The following is a 16,441-nucleotide window of genomic DNA, read 5'->3' as shown; positions in this document are numbered from 1 at the left end:
TTTTTTTTTTTTTTTTTCCTGATACACCATTTTTGATTGCAGGTCTTGTACTCAGCTGCCAGATCTACGTCAATCAGACCTGCCATGCTAAGTCAGCCTTCATCTCACTTACCAAGGAGAAACGCAATTCTGCTGGAATTAATTTTTAGTATTTTTGCTTATGGAAGCAGGACTCCAGCAGTATATGATCAGCAAATTTGCCCTGCAAACACTTTCTTCAGTTCTTCTGATGCCCTTCAGCCCATTTGTTTTGACCATTACTGCTGTGCTCCAGTGCTGTGTTCCATGGCCACTACTACATTAACCTGTGTTTACACAGCACCCTCCCCAGTTCATGAGCTGGATTTCCTGCTATGGCAGAACATGTTCCTTTTCTATGTGACCAGGGAAGCTTTTGAAATGACATCTCCAGAGAAAAATATCTTGGTCCTTCCCTGGCCACTCCAGCATTATCCTGTTATATTATTGTTCAGAGGACACAGGAGCATTCTTTTCTAGGAACTCAACATCCGAAGAACAGTGAAAAGCCACTCTAGATTTACACATCTAAGAACAATTAGAATAATTACCTAAGAGACAGCAGTTAGGCCTCTGCAACAATGTAAAAAATGAAGTACGGGAGAAAGTGAGCCGGTTCAGGGCTGTTTGCTCGCATGCCACGTCCTTCCAGTCTCTCCAGCAATTGGTTCCATCCAGCTGAACATGTCCCACAGCTTTCTCTGACAAGGTGCAAAAGAGTCTTTCAGAGCTCTAACATTGCCCTTCTTGAAACTTTTCTCACAGGAAAGTTTTCTCCCTTGTCTCTGCAGCAACCTCTCAGTCGACACCACAACCCTCCTCGTAGATTTGTAAGAGGGCATTAAAAGTTCTCTGGCAGAGCTGAAGTGGACTTGCTGCTTCCCTATCAGGATCAGGATCTGGAAGCTCTCCAGGAAGGCACAATCTTTTGTCATTAAACTGTCTTACTCGTTGCATGATAGATCCAGACAGATCAAACACCATCTGTATTTATAGAGGGCACTGGTACACCTTTTATGTCTGCTTTTAAAGTCAGTTCCCTGTGGCCCTTTTTTTTTTTTTTTCACTTATACATTGTCTGGGAAAGAATATATTTGCTTCAAACAGGGGTGCAGAAAATGGAAGTCTTGCATCATTTTCTCTTTTTTATATTATTTTACACACACACACAAAAAAAAGATCAAATACGTAGGGGGTTTAGTGTGACACTTTTTATTGGGCCTTTATCAAATGTCAAGATTAATCTTTATGAGATTTTTTTTTAAAATCCAGTCTACCACCCTTTGCTGCTGATGGCCTCTTCACCCAGGAAGAGCAGGGCAGGGGAACAGGCACCCATATATTGATCCACTCCTTGATTAAATACCTGAGTGTGACAAAATACAGAAATAGAAAATGGGGCTGCTGTGTAATTGCCTCTAATCGTGGTGCCTGCTGGGATGAGGAACAGGTGAGGGAGTAATAGGTGAGAAAAGATTTATTAACTAAGAAAATAATACCTGCAACATTGTGCCTTAGGACTAGACTCACAAAATTTGGACTTAAGCTGGAACCAATAGAACTTACATTCAAGCCCAGGGGAATGACTTCCTGTTCCAGTAAGAAACATTTGTTACCTTCCCTTCAGGGAGATTTCTCTGCATAAACCATATTCAGGACCACCTCTTGCTGGCTGAGCCCTGCCATGGCAATGCTCCCTGTACCACCCGTTGAAAAGCTCTTGAGGGTTTCTCTGGGTCAGTCTGCACTGCAGTACTGTCCAAGACACAGCTCACTCTCTGACATCAAGGCAAAAAATTGAGTCAGGCAACAGGGATTTCTAAGTTTCCATGCATGAAAGGGGGCACCCATCTTTACAGCACAGCAGAATAGCATAGTAGCTCCTCAGTAAGTAAGGCAAGGGTGTGTCTTTAAGCCTCAGAAGGAGGCTGTGCAAGCTCAGATACTCACCTCGCTACCTCACTGCGTCCAAGTGTCTCAGACTCCCACTGAATCTAACGGAAGACTTCTTTCAACATAATTTTGTTTTTCACTGACAGAGCAGAGAACACCAACTGAATGTCCCTTTAAAAAGAAATCACAAAAAAAAAATCAGGTTTATGCTAGTCAGAGTTTGGCTTTCTCAGTGCTAATTTCAGTGAAACCTACACAAGAAAAAAATCCTCCCTCATCCAACAGCCTAAGGGCCAGTGCTTCTGCATAAGCATTTTATTCTTCCTTGGGAACAAGATTGTCACACAAACATAACTTTCTCCTGGAAGCTCCCAGAGCTGAGAGGACATAAGTATTCAGTAAATAAGCACACATGTGTACGGACCAAACCTGTATTTATTCACGATGAAGCTGGGCTTCTGGCTATCCATACAATACAGCATTTATGCCCACACAAAACACAGTCGTATAGCTGGCATTTTTATGCAGTCTCAGAGCTGTGTTTAAATCAGATATGTATAAAATCAGATAATCTGCTCCACATTAAAACACAGACATTGAATGCAGCTTGGTGGTGAAGGGAAAAGAAGGTTGCAGTAAAAAAAATGAGCAAAAAAGAAATCTAAGTGTATTTAAAGCCTGTGGCATTCTTGTGGCCATGTAGCATGAGAAAAAGGAAGAAATAACAGCATCCCATTTACAGTGTCTAGCCATCTATGGTAGTTTACACTGCCTGTCACCAATTTCCCTCCCCACCAATTTTCTCTTGATCAATAAAATGCTGAATCAATCCTCCAGATCTGCATTAAAGTGTGACTGCTGTCTGCACTGATATTGGCCATTTTGCTTCTAGGGACGCCTAGCTAATCTGCCTACTGTGCTCCCACTTTGGCCAGAGGGTTCCTGCAGTGTTCCAGTTATTTGTTTCAACATAAGCAGCCACAACAATATGGAAGCCTACAGCTACAGCTCAGTTTCTCAGTTTCCCAGTATCTGATTGATACCCAAGGCATAATTTTCTTGGGGAAAAGAGCATGGAGCACTTTTATTTGCCATCAGAGAGGTATGTTTGGTATATGGTTTCCACCAAGAGCTTTGGACTCTCCTGAGCCAGCAGCAGGTGCAAAAATGGCTATTCTCAGTCAGGCCAAAGATTAAACTGCTCCAGTGGTTTTCCTCTTACTGCCAATAACTAACACTGAGGTGAACAGCAGAAGAGGAGGATGAAAATAGAGTAACTCTTTCCCAATAACGCTCTCCTACATTCTGGCAACCTGCTGGTCAGGAGTTTTCTGTGATGTTACTGTTCTGCACATAAAAATAGCCTGTGACAATTTCTTCTGTAACTTTTTCTAACTGCATTTGATCCTTTGACTGCACTGCAGTGCGTGCAGTTCAGTGGCAGCTCAGACACACAGTGGTAGAGACAGAGGGAGGCTGTTTCTGCACTGGAGATTTTATTCTGTGTGAGCCTGGAGCTGTGCGTGACACAAGCTTTGCTGGCACTGGGCCTGTTGGGCAGGAGTGGATACCTGGAAACTGCTAAAACTTAAATTCAGATGGAGTACCCAGACTGCAGACACATTCAATTAATTTCATTAGACAAGGGATCTCCCCCAGGTTAAAAGGCTTCAAAGTGGCAAAGGAGATAAATTATCCTTCCAATTCAGACTCATGGCCATCCACCACCTGGGAGCCTGCTTGGATTACTATTAATTTCTGCCCCCACTCTGTAGCAGCAAAAAATATCTGTAAATAGATTCCAGAAGCGGGGATATTTTCAGAATACAAACTCCAAGCTTTCCATTGATTGCTTCCAAACTTGACTCTTGCAATGTCCTCAATTCCCCCCTCCCTGACCAAGGGATCACGTTTTTCTTTATGTTTCTGAGGACTTGTTTAAAAAGACTGCCAGACATAATACTACCTCATCATTTCCTCCACGAGATGGATTACTTTTAGGGAGCCAGAGTACAGTGATTTTCACTGACCTTACAAAGAGACAGAGATAAATAACCTTTAAGGGGAAAAGTTAGCATTCTGTCATAAGATGACATGAAAGAGCCTGGTAAAGCACAAATTGATTTGAAGTTAGGAGGACAGCATAGATGTGGAATGACAATCAATAGCTGTAGGAAAGAATTGTTCCATTTTTCAAGACACAGAGAAATTCACCTGCACCGATGCACGAGGTATTTCTACACATATTTCTTCTGCAGATGATTTAAATTCAAAATATTGGGAAATGGGGGAGGCAAAAAAGAGAAGGAGGTGTTTTTTCATGAGTTTCATAAGCTTCTTCCCATGTATTTCGTGACAAGACTAATGCTAGGGGAAAATAATTCTCATTCTGTTCTGGCCCATCGACAGGAAGAGAAGGGGCCAGCCTACAATTAAGTGGTCTGACATATTTACACCCACTCCCAGCACTGCATAAGACAGCAGAAGGCAGCTGCTTGTAAGAAGGATGGGAAGAAAGGACAGGAGATCAAATGAGGTCTATGTCCTTGGCCTCCATAGGACTGCAACAACCCCAGAAAGCGCTGGAGCCCTGAAGGCAGCCCAAGACAGCAGCTGTGTTGAGCTGCTGATACTGCACTGCAGAGGAGTCCTGCTCCTGGACCAGCAGACAACAATGCAAAGCATTGATATCAGGGTTCACGCTGCAGTGTGGAAGCCTCTGAGGGGCTGGCCAGGATTGGAATGCCCTGGTCCTGTTCATATGAAGCACTGTATGGAGGACATTTGCTCTTAAACATCCTGAAAAGTAGGCAGGTAGAGAAGAAAATAAGGGGATCTGTATAAATAAAGTGCTCTGGGTACAACAGACACATTCCTTCTCTTCTGCCTCTTGTGGAGTTAAATCCAAATACATTAAATTGTGCAGATATTGGAGGGACAAGGGTGGACACACACACACTCAGACTTGTGATACTTGCCTCAACAGGTGTTTAAGGACTCCAGCCCTCGAAGAGGCAGGGCTTCTGCACATTCTCTCCCTCCCTGAGACAAACAAAACCAAAGCAGCCGCTGTCCCTTTGTTCTGCACTGCTGATACCTGCCTGACCCGCCGGGCAGGAGCTGCCCCACACTACGGGGCTGCAGGAGGTGAGAGGGGCAGGCTGCCTGCGGGGGGCTGAGCCACCCCTCTGGGAGGAGATTAGCTACATCACTGCTTTCCAAATTGTTCTGGCTTGCATTCCCCCGGACCCCATGTCTCCCTTCCCCTCAAGGCTGCATTCATATGATCTCCAGGGAACCCTGAATGGAGATCAATTTTGCACTAGCTGCACGCATGCCATACCAATGTCTTTTGCATTATGATGGCAGCACAAGAATTTTGTTCCATTTTTTAATCCTTTGTGGTAAAACGCTGCTGAGAAAGCAAGGCAGTTCCACCCTCCATTATTTGGTCAGTCCTGTGCCACTGCTTTAGACCGTGCCTGGTAGGAGCTCTAGCACTTAAACCCGTTCCAGAAACTGAACTATTTGGCTGTGGTCTAAAAGTGTAAAGACCAGGAGAGAAGAAAGGGGAGCAGAGCTGAAGTGAGGAAGACCCAGGAATCAGCCTCCCAAGTCACAGATAGACCCCTCTGGCAGGAGAGGAAGGTGTCACAGCACCACTAGAGATCAGCATCTTTCCCATCAATCAGCTTCACTCATGCTTCTGCTCCCAGGAAAGGCAGAGCCAGGCCTTTCCCTGCCAGACTCACTGCCCCTCTTGGCATAGTCCCCCGGTGGGAGGAAGGGAGAGGTGACAGCAGTGGCTGCTGCATTCTGACAACAGATTTGCTGTCTCCACTGCCGCCTGCCCGGAGCACCCACGCGCACTCACACATCTATCGGCACACGTGCGCTCAGAAGTCACGGAGAAGCTGCCACGTATTAATAACACTATTAGTAATATGTAATGGAATTGTCAAAGCCACCCAACGCCGGCATAATAGGTAATTCTTCATCATTAACAAAACCTGCCAGCAGAACAGCCACCAGCATCCCACTGTTTAATTTTCAGACTGAGGAAGCTCAGAGCTCTCTGTGGGCTGCTCAAAAGGGAGGTTACTCCCTGGCCAGTATCTCTCAGGGGCTGGTATTTCTCAGAGGCAGAAAGTGTCATTGGAAAGACAAAAGCCAGCTGTTGTTGACAAAATTAGAGCCAGACCCCAAAATGAGACTTTACTAACCTATGAAGAAGTTAAACCTGCAATAAAAACGAAAAAACTAATAAGCGCTTTCATTGTTACATCTGTGTCTCCTGGCCCCAGACAGGATAGCAGTATGAGAGCACTGGGACACCTGCCATGCCAGAACAGCTACCTTGACTTCTCCATGCACTTACAGCCTGGAAAATGGCACAGGGAGAGTCCATGCTCCCTAGAGTTATTGAAAATATTTCAGCCACAGCTCAGGGTGCTGGCCAGGACTCTGTCCTGCGCATCTCATGAGCAGCACCTCAGCCACTATGCTGGACACCCAACCAGAAGCCTCAGCAACCAAAACCAGCAGCTACTGCTGCCTCAGATCCTGTGAGCCCCAAGATTTTTATTTCTCCTTTTCTTAGTTCCTTGCTCCCAGATAAAGATAATTGCCCATATTAATATGCTCAGGGAAAAAATTAAACTGACAATGAAAATGGCAAACATATATATACCAGACCTTTTGTAAATGCAGCCGATAGCATCACAGGATCTGCAGGATCACAGCTTCTGGGGAAGCTGTGAAGAGAAGATAAAGAAAAAGAAGAGGAATAAATTGCATTTTGCAGAGGGAAATCACTAAATTATATCAGCTAAAAACTTTATATAAAAGTAATTTTATAGAAAAATAGGCTCTTTTTTTTTTTCTTCCCAAAAAAATGTTCTTTTCTCTATGCTTGAAGAATGTTATTCAAAAAGTCACCACCAACTACTGGGCATTTTCCAGGACAGGAGAAGGAAGAATGAAAAATAAAAAAAGCAGCTTCGGTTTTTTAACTAAAGCATTTTCAGTTTATTGGAAATCAATAAATTTCATGGCAGACACTAAAATTCTGGGGATTTTTACTACTGTGTGTGACAGTTAACAGCTTTGACTCATAAGCTGGCCTTTAGCTACGTCCAGAACCCACTTTTACTCCCAGGACCATGGAGGAGGATGCAGCAAAGCCACACTCCTGAGCACTCACCTGCCCTCCGGTGGGAGAGAGTGCCTTTCTCTGGATTTCTTGGACAACACAGGGAGGATGTGAAATGATGGGTGAGGGAGCCACAAGGGCAGCCAGTGAGTGACCTGCACATGCTCAGGGAGCGCAAGCAGCAGAGAGGAAGAGTGGGAGCCCCCCACAGGCAGAATGAGAACAGATGCAGAAGACAGAGGATTGCACATAACCTGACTCCAAAGTGAGAAGAAAAAAAAAAAAAAAACAAAAAACACCACCAAACTTCCTTCCTTAAATGAAGCAAAGACAAGATTAAAGCCGAGATCAAGAAAAAAATGCTACTTCACCCTATCTCACCAAGGAGATACTGAAGCTTGGCTTTTTTGCTTTTATAAATTACCAGAGGCAGCAAAGGGGCAGAACTGTGGCTGGCAGAAAGCAACAATATTCACCTGGTATTAGCAGCATTAGAAAAGGAGTAGAGCAGGAACAGACAGTATGCCAGACTGTTCAAGTGCTCAAGGGATTTGTTTCAAACAGCGAAGGAAGATGCTGGCAGACCAAGCCACTTTTCTAGGCTTGATTGCAATCAGTAGGCAGCTACTAGTTAAAAATCTCAGCTGGGAAGTCATTTGGGTGCAGTCATTCTGACATGCTGGCACTTCGTGTTCTTTGAGGCAGAATTAGCAGGAGCCCAAGGAAAATGCAGGCTCTCCCTCCCAGACTCCAACAGATTCAGCAGCATGGCAGATAAGGTCTCCTAAGAACAGAATTTAAGCATAGAAGAGAGAAAAGAAATTTGCCATTACTGAGATAAACCATGTTAAAGCACAATGGCAACCTATCCTGTTGTGATAGAAATATAGGAAGCTGAATTAAAGAACATTATAGCTGTGTCAAGAGCCCTTTAGGGACCTGAAAATCAAAAAGAAAATAGCAAAAAAAGTGAAAACTAGACCACAAAGCAAAGAACCAGCATAAAAATCAGAAATGCTGAAGCACAAATTTAATTACAATTAGTAATGCGCATAAAGCCACAAGTACAAATATTAGGTTATCAGCAGAGGCAGAAAAAGAGCACATGTAGGCTATTATTTAACAGGAAAAGAGGAAACTATGGCTGATATAGAGAAGGGTGAAGTAGCTTAATCCATCTCTGCTTCAGGCTCCATAACATACTTCAAAAATTAATTTGAACAAGGGGACAGAAATACGGGCCAGAAAGAAAAAAAAATCTTGAGATATGGTCAAATTATCAGCGTATTCTGAAATCCAGCCTCAAGCACTGAAAGAACCAGTTGTAAGAATATCTGATCTGTTCAGAAATCATCCCTGAAATTCAGGCCTTGGAAGAGATCTCTGGAGACACAGGAAGGGAAAATACAATATCTATTTAAAATAAGGGGGGAAAGGAACATGGGAAAATGTTGACTAGTCAGTCTCCCTGGAAAAACCCTAGCAGAGATTGCTACCTGGTCGATATATAAAAACCCAAAGGAAAACCAGTTGACAAAAAATCAGCCCAGCATTATGAATTTATCAAGTAAAAATAATTTCAGTTCTTCTTTTCAACAAAAGGGACGACAAGTCCGTTGTTTATTCCAGAAAAACCTAATTTCGTCTTTGACAAGGTAAGGAAAGTAAGGAGGAAGTAGTTGAGATATATGTTTTAGCAGAGCACTCCATATTGTCCCACATGGCCGACCAAGGAAATACAATCCAGCTTAGCAGCACTTTTAGCTGTCTGGATGCTCGAGTATAACCAGATATAAACTCCCTTGCAAACACTGTCTGGCCTTACCCTCAAACTTTTAATAGGCAAATATTCATAAGGAAGAATTCTTCCTTGCAGCACCTGCAGACCACCACCTGCCATGGCTTTGTGCTCATCAGCATTTCACAGCTGATGGGGTGGGAGTCACTGGCCGTACATGAAATTGCCTGTCAGTGCAGCCAGGGAGAAAAAAATACAAAAACAAACAAATGGGAGAAAAATAAACAAAAACCAAACAAAAACAAACAAACAACCCTCACAAAAAAAACCACACACACATGCAAAAACACACAACAAGGCAAATAAACAGACAAAACCAAAAAGACAACGAACTAACTAATGAAAAGACAGCACCAAACAGTAAAGTGTCAGTGATTAACTGCCAGTCTGAAATCTCATCTGGATCCCAAAAGAATCTGACCCAGCCCTGGATCTGTTCCAGCTCTTCATCAGTAGCTGAAACAAGAGCAGAGAGTGTGCATTATAAAATCTGCTCATCACTCCAGCTTAAGAGCACATTTGTAGAACAGGACCTGAATTCAAAGCAGTGTCAATAAATTGGAGAAATGGTCTGAAATCAACAAGCCACAATTCAATAAAGTCGTCAACAAAATATTAGCTCATAAAAAACAATGCAACTGCTGAGACATCAGACAGGGGATAGTTGAGAAGTTAGAGGAATGTATTTCAGGACACAGGGAAACGCAAACTCAAGGAGAATTTGGTCTCATTTTGGAAACCCTTGCCCACTGTTTTCTGCTAAAATCATGAGGAAATCTCTCTGTGCTGTCCCACCTCCGTGAGGGCTGGGCTAGCATCTGGGACCCAAGGCTCTGCACCAGACATGAAGACTGAAGCAGGTGAAAATGTAGAAGACAGATGCAGAAAAGACAAAAAGTAAGGAAGCATGCACCAGAGGAGATGGTAAACAGCACAGAATTTTCTGATCTGGAAAACTAGAAAGATATTTTTTAGAAAAAGGTGTTAGAAACAGGTTTCAAACAGAAATTGACCTTTGTTTCTCTTTTGGGTGTTTCGTTGTCTAAAATATAAATTTTTAAAAACTATACAGTCTTTCATCGTATCTGCTTTGGATCTTAATACAGGCTTAATTTACTTCTCTATTATTTTCCCTTTGGTCTATTGAGGAAAAAAAATAGGACAACAAAAATGAAAAAAAGCAGGGGAAGGGGAGAGAAAAAAGCCAAGAATTTAGAATTAAAACTTGTTATTTTGTCAATTTAAAGATGGCAGTTTCCTAATAAAAGATAAAACAAAAATGAGTAATGTTATTTCTGATTTCTCAGTTACAAAACAAATATGAAAGAAATGGGAATACTCCTATTATTTTCAACAGAAGCCTAACTAGATATTTTTCACCAATCATTCAGCTGCCTCAGGAACTGAGATTATCTCTCTGCCACGAAGAAAAGTGAAAATACCACAGATCCGTTTCTACGACGCTCTTTTCTCACCTTCCTCCCAATGAAAAATGAGACTTTATCAGCAGTGCCACAGGGATTTTTTTTTTTTTTTTTCTGTCATCCTGTATTGGTCTGGCCACCCTATTAGCGACAATATAGATCCTCGTCAGAGCTAATGCATCATCTTTGATCATCATCCTAGTTTACATTTCTCACGTCTTTTATTCACATCTCAAAACCCTCATTACTATACACATTTCCAAGCTTTCATCTCCCAAAGGGCAGAGAGGGAATAACAGGGAAGCTGGAATGTAACAAGATTTGGCACTAAGCTTTGATTTATTGAATCAAAGGCCACGGGGAAGGAGCACAGAGAAAGGAAAGGGCAGGAGAGGAGTGGTGCACAACAATAATTTGCAAAGATCTTAGGTGCCGGCGAAACCTTGATTGTTAATGAGTGGCTGCTCTCTGCAATGCTGAGGGTGAGGAGAAATCTCTCCAGCCTCCTGGCACCACAGCTTCCCCTGACACAGGCAGTCGGGCAAGCAGCTGAGGTGGAGTCCAACCAGCAGCTGGAGAGCTGTCACCCTCCCCACGTGTGGTTACAGACCCAGCCTCTGGGATGGCGATCCCTGGCCAGGTCGGCAAGGCCGGGTGATTGGTGGTCACCCCTCTCTCTGGGGTGAGACCACAGGTGCAGCTCACCTCTCTACTCAGCGGTGTAAAAAACCTTCTGCTCTCTTGGCTGTCCTGCCATGTCCCTCTTCTGCCTAGCAAAGCACCTCCCCTGGTGAGAGGGAGCAAGGTCAGCCAGAGGAGGGGGAGCCCTGGCGCACCCCAACACCTGCTGCACACCTGCAGCAGAGCAGTGGGGCTGCACAGGGGCTGCTCAGAGGGCAACACAGAGGAGAGCTGGCCTGCATCATCCTCCCACTGCCCAGCAAGGTTGTGCTGGCCCTGAGCATCTGGAGGAAGTGCTTTTGACACAAGTCTGTCCTCCAGAAGAGTGCCAGAAGAACAGCAATGTCTAAAGCTTGATTCAAAACTCCCGCTCCTCTCCTGGTGTGAATTGCTGCTCCCCAAAAAAGCCTAAGTCAAACATCTGTGACTTCAGTCATCACTTCCACAGATTTAAGGATGAGAAGGATGAGCCACAGCTGGGAATGCTGCCTGCTCCAGCTAAATGAAGGACAACACTGCCCAGCAGTCACAGCTGTCAGGAGGGGCAGCTACTGAGAGCCACTGTGGGGTCATGGAGGGAGACAGCTCTGCTGCTCCTTGTTGCACAACTATCTGCCATGTAAAATAATAAGCACTCCATCTGCGAGATCCCTCTAGCTGCTGACATCTGCAGATACAACAAGCCCTTTGCAAAAAACGAGACACATATCCTAATTTACAGATCTGTACCCAGGGCACTGGAGGTACAGGCAACCAGCCTGCACAGTCAAAGGTGGCAGGAGTCAGCACAAATTGATCAGAAGCTTTGAGATCGTCTGTGCAAATATGCTAACCACGTGCAGGACAGAAAGGTTAGGCTGAGCAGAGAAGAGACAGCAGTATCACTGCTTGTGCTGTCCCTGTTCACTGGATAAACAAAAGAGTCCTGTAGATAAACAAATATTGTAAGGCCAGCATTTTTTCCACTGCCAGATTTAGAGATAAACACGCAGATGAAAAGGGTTTCTTAGAGTATGTTGGACTGTTTTGGCTTTTGGCACTGGAAGTGATAGAGATTTGTGTCAGTGGGGCTCCAGAGTACATTAATCCTTTATAAATGTTTTTTAAATAATACATGTGCCCTGAAAGAACATGTGAGGACTGCCTTATTAAACAGAGATCTAAATTTAAAGGTGTATTTGAAGAAAGGCATAATTTATTAAACTGTTGGCAGCACCTTCCAGTCTCACAGAAAGCCCTCAGCACAGATGTCCCCTTCCTGTCCTGCTGGGTCACTCCCCAGCCCTGGCAAAGCCCACAGTACCCTACTGAAGGATGAGGCAGGGAGCAGTGTGGTCCCAGGGCACTGGGATGCTCTTCCCACAAGCGCAGTCAGACCAGAGCAGGGCCACCAACACAGGGAGCCCCTGCCAACCCCCCTGCCCAGGGGCTTGGTGCAAAGCCCAGCAGCAAGAAACAACAAGCAGCAACATGTGAAAGCCTTGCCTTCTGCCACTGAAAGCCCATATATGATGCAGAGTATATTAGTATATCATACGAAATTCCTGTGACTTTTGCCATGGCTTTCTAGCCTGGCATCAGCTTTGGCTTCTGAACTTCTGAGCCAGCAAACTCTGTATATGCTTGTCTTAGGCACCTGGAAAATTTCCATGCTTACAGCATAGCCCCCAGCAAGTGTTCTTCTCTGTCAGGAGCCTGTTGACCTACCTTCAGAAGGAGAAAGATGTATGTCCAGAAGCAGAGTTCTCCAGACAGACCCTACCACCTATCCTGGGCCCTAGGTAGAGACATTGGGCTGGTCTCTTGTGGCTGACTACACAGCTGCGGTTTGACCAGCAAAGACGGCTGTGGGAATTTACCGAGATGTAATGTAGGATATATGGATCTTCTAGCCATCATACTGGTGATTCCCCTTTAGCTCCAACACAAACAGCAGGAATACCAGCCTCCTTTTCCTAGAGAAGGTGCTTGTGGGTGCAGGGTGCATTTGGGGATCTCCAAGCAGCTGGCCTTTAACTCACTGAACTAGAGGAAGCACTGTTCCCTTTCTGTCTTCCAGAGGAGATCAGAGCAATTATCAACTCAGGCTCCTGCCATGAGGCTGTGGCAGGGTGGGGAGCAGAACATCGGGGATGTGGACAGCTGACTCAAAATCCTTCCTCCTCCCCTTGGTCCTAGAGAGGGTCTGCCTGCCCTGGGGCTTGTTTGAGGCATCCTAGTTTACCTGCACAGCAACACCAGTTTTGACAATGTTTACTATCAGGTGAACAATCTCTTATCAAACAAAAGCATCAAAAAACAGAGAAAAAAAGAAGAAATTCCTGACATGGCCTAATTTGAGGTCTAACACCAAAGAGCTCTGCAATAAATTGGAAATTTTCTTCACATACTGGAGATCAATAAATGTAATTATTTCAACTTAAACCTCATGAATTCTGAAAAGCTTCTTGGATTTACTTGAAGAGCTATTTTATACGATGTCAAAGCTGATCAGAATAACAACACCCACGGCAAAGACCCTATCAGTGGCGATGAAACCTTACAGTCTCTCACTACGTTGTTGCTTTGCTTAAAGGAACATTACCAGGGCACAAATCAGGTTAAAAGAATTGATGTCCCATCTCCAAACCTATTAACAAAGCAAGACAGGCTTGTAAACCTCTCATCATTCCAGTCTCCAGCTCTCATCCTAAACCTAACACATTCTTCAGATTTAATTTTTTTATTCGGTAACACTACCTGCTCAGGCTTATGCTTTCTTTAAGATGCTGAAGTTAGACTGCTGTCAGAGATGGGGGCTCAAATCCAAGCCCTATTTCCACAAATTCGCAGTCTGGGATTTGAGAGAAAATAAGATTGGCATTCAAGACACACTTGATATCAGAAAATTAAAACATGAACAGCAAGCTAAGTCAGATGCAAAATCCACGCTGGTTTGGTCTTTTTCCAGAACCTTTACATTCACTGGTATGAATCAGGGGTAATTCCACTAAAGTCAAGGTGCTGCTCAGCTGGAAAACTGGCATTAGAGGAGAATTTCTCGGGCCCTGGGGTTGAATCACTTTCACTTTCCATTAATCCTCCCTGTTTTTCCAGCACTGCACATCGTGACAGTGTTGAGCTCACAGCAGTACAGGACAAAGTCTGAAGCAAATTTGTTCCCAGCAGCAGCCTAGCTGCCCAGAAGTCTATGCATTTTAACCAAGGCTACGTGCTGGAGCCAGAGTGCCATCTTTAGAGATCAGATCATTTAGGCTGTGGTTGCCTTGGTAGCAGTAAACAGATTTTTAATCAGTTTGGAGAGTGCCTGAACTCATCTAAGCTGAAAATACAGCTCAGTCCATCCTGTGAAGCATGTGGCTGAGCTGTCCCTCCCTGGCTGCCAAACCCACTTGTCCATCTCTGTGCACCACTCCTGGCCCCTGGCAACCACAACCCACCTGAATACAATCCAACAGTCGCTGTTAGGGTGCCTGCGTACGTTGATGTATATTCCAGGTCAGCATCCGAAACCCTCCAGCAGAGACAGACCCCAGATCGTGGCTTTTGTTGTTCCTGCAAGAGAAGCTTCAAGCCACACTAGCTGCTGAGCTGTTCTTTGCCACTTAACCAAAACACGGGGAAAAGTGCATCCCAGTCCTTTGGCTGGAGCCCAAAGCAGCTGCCACCCTGAAATTTGTGCCTGAAATTTGCATGTGCACTGAGAGGGGATGGTCACTATATGCAGAGAGCGGTAATTATTCCAGCAAGTCTTTCTGACAGAAACACAGCTAATCTTTGCTTCTGCTAATCTGGTTCAGAGCATTTCCCAAACTGCAGTAAGCATCAAAGTCCACAAAATAACTTTTTAAACTGGTAGAACATTGGCTTTATTTGCCAAGATCACCCAGGCTGTCTGCAAAGACAATGGGCAAAGAGCAAGGCACTGTGAGATGACGAAAAAAGGATAAAAATACCTGGAATTCTCCACACTTCAGGAAACAAGCTGGAAAACATCTTCAAAGCATTAATAAACTTCAAGGAAAAGTATGCAAAGCAGTATCCTTCCTTTTTATTTCCAGCTGCTGAAGGACGGGACACTTTGCAAGAACGCTACTGAAGGCGGACACATATTGGGATGGAGGTGATGCCACTTGATGGTGCAATGAGAGTTTTTATGGAGGCAGGTGGAAAAACCAAATAGGGTCAAGTCAGGGAGAGGAAAGGGAATTGATTTACTTTGTGCCAGAGCCTTTACCTACCCCAAGATGTCCAAAAGATATCAAGATAGCTGACGGTCACTCTAGCCTCCCTTTCCTTGGGGCAGGACCTATCTGCGTATGTGTGGTTCACTCCTTGGGGGCAGCTGAAATCTGAAAGGTTCCTCCTGCCCTTGTCCCTGAGCACACCGACAGCTCTACAGCACGGACACAGAGGTAGGGACAGCCCCTCCACACCAGGATCAGGGATTTTAGGAAAAAAATGCACCCAGATTCAAAAGAAATGTTAAAACAAACTCAGAAAAGCCCAGTTTCTAAAGGAGATAACCATTCTCCATAACTGACTCTGGTAAAACCATGCTGTGCCCAGCATCTCTACTGGTTGCACTAATTGATCTTATAAGTCATCCACTTATCACCTACAAGTGCATCTGATAAGTCAATCAGCCTGTAAGGCCTGGTCACAAAATCCCCCCAGGAAGCAGGAAAACAAGCAGGATAAAGGCTAAATTAGTAGAGAGGAAAGTTTGATGATTTTGTTTGTTTTTGAAACAGAGCCAAAAAATGCCACAGGTGGCAAAACAAGGAACTCCACCCTTCTGCACAGCACCAATTTCACCACACTGATCATGCTCCCTACAGACATGGGCAAATGTTCCCTCCCATTTAGAGAAACTGGTAAACATGATGTATAAGTTGTCAGCACAAAATGTATCATGGCAAAATGTCCATGGCAACACCAGGGAAGATGCAGAATAAGGGCCTAACTTCACTACTTATAACAGAGCTGAGGCAGGAGTCAGGTTCAAGAGCTGACAAAACCAGCAAAAATGCCAATTGCTACCTGACATTAGGAATTAGATGTTGTCAGATACCCACAAGGATGACCAGCTGATGCTTCATTTTCAAAGGAATCAGTATTCCGAAAATCTTCAAAATGATCGGAGGGAAGAACATACCCCTTCTTCAGCTGCACAGTTCTTTGCTTCTGGATTTTGGAGGTTTTCTCTTTTTTCAACTCCAAACAAGCAAATTGAGTTTTTCAGCAAATTATGACAGAGGATCGTTGGGGGATAGATGTCAGAAGCATCTCTGTATGTATGTGTCACGCTCCCATTTCTATTATTCTTCTTCTGCATCTTCTGTTTCAACCTGTCTGCGTTATAGACAGATATTGCTTTCTGTTGCACAGAGATCATTACACTTGTAATTGGAAACCTCACAAAATTTTTCTTCCCTCATCCCCTCAGAGGAACAGCTGACAATAGAAACTTGG

The 16,441-nt window shown here is 44.2% G+C and overlaps 1 long non-coding RNA gene across 4 annotated transcripts; it reads right to left on the bottom strand.

Moving 5' to 3' along the window:
- Positions 1-587: 587 nt before the first annotated feature.
- Positions 588-15,520, bottom strand: LOC120750724 (uncharacterized). 4 transcript variants are annotated; one of them, XR_005700118.1, is made up of 7 exons: positions 15,208-15,520; positions 14,923-15,098; positions 14,407-14,533; positions 7,115-7,847; positions 6,607-6,665; positions 1,969-2,082; positions 588-719 (listed from the first exon to the last, which is right to left on the bottom strand). It is a non-coding gene; the product is annotated as an uncharacterized LOC120750724 (long non-coding RNA). The 4 variants fall into 4 exon arrangements; XR_005700122.1 differs by having other exon boundaries at positions 7,540-7,847; XR_005700120.1 differs by having other exon boundaries at positions 14,923-15,061.
- Positions 15,521-16,441: the final 921 nt, after the last annotated feature.

This window comes from Hirundo rustica, chromosome 3, assembly GCF_015227805.2.
Source record: "Hirundo rustica isolate bHirRus1 chromosome 3, bHirRus1.pri.v3, whole genome shotgun sequence".
NCBI lineage: Eukaryota > Metazoa > Chordata > Aves > Passeriformes > Hirundinidae > Hirundo > Hirundo rustica.
The sequence above is the reverse complement of the archived record's forward strand: the minus strand, read 5'-3'. Positions and strand labels throughout refer to the sequence as shown.